A 4,314-nucleotide genomic window follows, 5' to 3' on the forward strand; every position below is an offset into this window, starting at 1 on the left:
GAAAAGGAGGGGGATTGCGGAGATCTGGGGGCTGCAGTGATGAGGCAGGTGCCAGCTCTGGGGAGGAGGAACACGCAATGGAGACAGACAGCGTCCTTACCCTGTGGGAAGGGAGGGAAGAACCTTGGCCAAGGGTCCTTGGCCAGCCCCCCCAGCTCCCCTTTCCTGCTGTGCTCTTGCAGCAGCTGTGGGAGTGTTCCATGATTGCCTCCCTTCCCCCACCCCTGCTTCCAGCCAATGCCTGAGCTTACAGGTAGGACAGGGACACCAATGTGGGTCGTTCTTGCCCCAGGTAGGCCACCCTCCCTCCCCAGCTGTCTCTGCTCTGGGCTCCCACCTACCTGACTGAGTGTCCCTCTAAGCTGTCCCATGGTCCCAGACACTTTCTCCCCAGGCCCCCTTCCTTCCTGTCTCCCTTCAAGGTCACTCCTGTACCGCTGCCCTTTGAACCTCTTCCACCTCCCCCTGCTCCCTTTCCTTTCTCCTTTGCAGGCAATTGCCCCCCACAAGTCTCTTGCATGTCCAACTCGTTGTTGACCCCTGCTTCCCAGCAGACCCAAACTGACACCTTCTTGTGGCCCAAAGCACCCCGCGGCTTCTACTGCCCCAACCCCCAGTCCCCTCCACTCTCCAGCAAAAGGCCTTGCTCTTGCCAGAGAGCCAGACTTTGGCACACCCGAGAGCAGTTCAGACCCTCTTAGAATCCCAGAGGTCCTGCCAGGGGCTGACGGTACTGGAGCGGGGTGGGTGGGCATTTAAGGCAGGGTCAGATGTCCCCAAGGACTCCTGCTCTGGCCTCAACAGGTCAAAGGTGCAGACACAAGGAAGGAAAGTCCTTTTCTGCCACCTGAGGCCACTGGTTCTGGGCTGCCAATTCCCTCTTCTGTATGCCAGGAATGAGGAGAAGCCAGCAGGAGGCCTCCAGGAGGCCCCTGCCTCCACCCTGGAAGCTTCTGTCCTTTCTTTGCCAAGGAATGTGGGGCCTGGAGCCTTGGTTCACTGTCTGGGTGAGTGCCCCATCTTGGTCCTGCCTCTTGACAGAGCTCCCTGGAAGAAGGGGAGAGGGTGAATCAATTTCCTAGGGACACCACAACCCAGTGCCACAAACTGGACTACTTAAAGCAACAGAAATTGTATTTTCTCAGCGAGAAAGTCAAGTCTCCTTGTGTGGCTGTGAAGGAGAATCTGGGCGAGCCCTCTCTCCCGGCTCCTGAGGGCCCCGGCGCTGCTTGGTGTCCCTTGGCGTGTGGATATCATCCCTCCCATCTTTGCCTCTGTCTTTACTTGGCTCCCCAACCCCACATGTGTCTCTGTCTTCTTTTCAGTTTCTTCTAAGGACACTCTCACAGGATTTAGGGCCCATCCTAATCCAGGATGGTCTCATCTGGATCCTTACCTTAATTACATCTGCAAGGACCCTTTCTCCAAATGCAGTCACATTCTCAGGTCTCCAGTGCACGTAAATGTTTCAGGACTCGTTTCAACACACTTCAGATTGAAGTGATGGGGTAAAGAGACGGTCCCTGAGGTCCCAGAGGACTGATGGGCACCAACTTTTATCCCAAGCAGGCCTGGGCCCAGCAGGGTCTAGAGGGCAGAGGGGAGGTGAGTTCCCGGCTTCCTCCCTCTCTCCCCCCCTCCCTCCTCCTCTATGGGCTGCCTTAGTGTAGCCCCCTTCTGGAGCCTTCCACCCTCTCCCTTTACCCACTCGCCCCTTTCGGGAGGAGCATTATGGCCCCTTTCAATTGAATCAAGTTACTCAGAATAAATGATTCGGGAGCCCTTCTTCAGGCAGGTGATCCGGACCAGGCAGGCAGCTGAGAACAAAAGAGATGCCGCCACGCCACCGTGGGAGACGCCTGGGTAGGCTGAGCAAGGGGGGAGGGGCAGGGAGGCGAGGATGGGGGGGTTCTCCTGCCACAGCCAGGCGCGGGGAGGCGCCGCCTTTCCCTTCCCTTCCCCAGGAAGCGGCCACGATTTAATATGCAAAGGTGGAGAGGCTGGCATCGCATGCATCCGCCCGGCATGCCATATTTCAAACAAAGAATACACAACAAAGGGCCGGCCGGCGCAGGGATTTGTCAGAATTCGGTGGTGGGAGAGATTTATCTAAGCTGAGTGGAGGGGCCTGTGACCTTGGGTTTGAGAGCTTTAAAGCGAACAGGCGGCTGTTGAAGACGGAACAAAGAGATGCTTGTGATTATCATTATTTAATATAATGGTCTTAAACTGTTAGGAGGGGGAATTAGGTGGCACAAGAGAATTGTTTTTTATTCTAGGAGATGTAAGAAAGATGTAATGGACGGGAAAGGCAAGGGGAGGAGGAGGGAGAGGTTTCTGAGATGCAGGGGAAGGAGAGTGAGCTAGAGAGTGAAGAGGAGAGACAGCAGGCGATAAACTAGCTATGCTCCCCTCTCTCCTCTCCCCTTCCCTCCCCTCCTCCATCCCTACCCAGCAGGTTTCACCTTAGCTCCCAAAAGCCCAGGACAGCTGGGAGGAAGGTGACCAGCCTCCTGCCTGGAAGGTGCTGGGTGGAGAGAGGCAGGGCCTTTGGGAAAGCAGCAAGGGAAGGGGAGACTAAGACCTGAGGATCCGGGAATTGCAGGACTGACAGTGTCCCCAGGCTGGGGGAACCGGGGCTGCCAGGAGACTTGGGCACCCTGTTCAGATAAGCCTGGCGGGGGAGGTGCATGTACTGCCTGGGGAGTGGTGAGGACCAGGGTCTGGGAAACAGAGACTGCTGGGGTCCTTTTACCTGGGTCCCCAAGAAGGTGAACTGTGTCCCCTCCGGCAGGCGTCGAATTCTTGGAAGTGCCAGTGCTCTGAGCTGCGGTGGCAGGGCGACAGTGGGGACGAGAGGAAGTGGCTGGCTGGGTGGCCTTGCTGCAGGGTTGGCCTAGGATCCGTCCCACCTTTGTATCAGGCTTGTGTGTCAGGTGCCCATGGCTCCCCGGAGCCTGAGCAGAGCAGTCCTGTAGGTGAGGCGGCAGCCCAGGCTCCTGGCTTCCTTGGGTCCTGTCCCTTTCTCTCCACTTGTAATTTTGTATTCTTTTTCTTTTCTTTTCTTTTTTTTTTCCTGTCTCAGGTTTATCTGTACAAATAGCACAGAAGGACACCAGCCCCACGCAGACAGCATCCTGGGGGTCAAATCAGTCCTTCTGTCCACACATTGGCAGACAGAGGCCTCTACTCTGGAGCTTTTGTGGGGGTCTAGGCAGCTTTGGGAGCCTGAGCAGGGGCTGGAACTGAAGCTGGAGTGGCAGGTGAAGCTATGGCTGGGGTCTTAGTTTGATCCTTGGCCTTTGGCTGCAGAGCCTGCAGCCCTTGGCAATACAGGCACGAATACGTTTCCCAAGCTTGGGGTGGGCAATGTATGCAAGTCGAGTAAGCTTGCGGCTAGGACCCTTTGGGATCTTGGGCTTAACCTCCTTGGGCTTTACAAGGGCCTTGATAGCCTCAGCACATGCACTCATGGCACTGGCGTTGTTGGCTTGCATCTTCTTCAGGCTTTTCTTGTCGTGTTCTTGGCAAAGCGCATGTTCCTCAGGAACTTGGGGTCCACACCCTTAAGAGACTCGTATCTTTGTGATCGGGGTTTCTTGATGCCATTTCTGTGCCATTGTCGGGACTGGTTGTGTGTGGTATGGTTCTTGGACTTGGCCATATCTGCACCGTAAGCCGCAGATCCTGAAGCGCCTTTGACCTGTATTCTTTTTCTTAAAGAGCTCCTTCTCCCAAATTGGCTAAGTTTCAGGTCCCACTAATACAAGATCAACTAACCAGCTGGACTTCACAACCCATCCAAGGGGACCAACTATGGTTCTCCCTGGAATGTGCCAGAGGGCAGCTAGGGGTTCAGTAGAGCTCCAGAGCCAGGAAGAGGTGGGCAGCTGAGGCAGGCTCTATCCTGGCAGCAGGGGTGCTCAGACAGACCCCCATGTGGCCTAGGATCCCACATTTCCTGGAGTGGCCAACCCTCCAGGGCATGTTCCTCTAGAAGGATGTTCCTTATTTCACAGGAACTGCTTTGACCCCGGAAGCTAAAAAAGGAGGTAAAAAACAGAATTAGGATTCAAAGTGCAGGGAGATGAGGCCAAGCAGGACAAGAGGGTATGGGTTGCATTGCCCAGTCCCCAGGAAACCTTGCTCCTGGCTGACCTTTGGCAGTAGGAGGGGCTGGAGGCCTTAGAACAGGAGGAGGCAGGTGTTTCTCTTTCTCCTCCCCTCACCAGGAGCTGGGACCCAGGATCAGGAGGCAGGAGGGATTGAATGTGTGGATGCAAAAACCCCAAGTAGCCTGGGTGTCAGAGTGTC

The 4,314-nt window shown here is 55.7% G+C and overlaps 1 pseudogene; it reads right to left on the reverse strand.

Moving 5' to 3' along the window:
- Nucleotides 1-3,269: 3,269 nt before the first annotated feature.
- On the reverse strand, nt 3,270-3,664 carry LOC103258906 (annotated as a pseudogene).
- Between the last annotated feature and the right edge of the window lie 650 nt (nt 3,665-4,314).

Source organism: Carlito syrichta, unplaced genomic scaffold (genome assembly GCF_000164805.1).
Source record: "Carlito syrichta isolate Samal-C Ts95f unplaced genomic scaffold, Tarsius_syrichta-2.0.1 Scaffold302404, whole genome shotgun sequence".
Taxonomy (NCBI): Eukaryota; Metazoa; Chordata; class Mammalia; order Primates; family Tarsiidae; genus Carlito; species Carlito syrichta.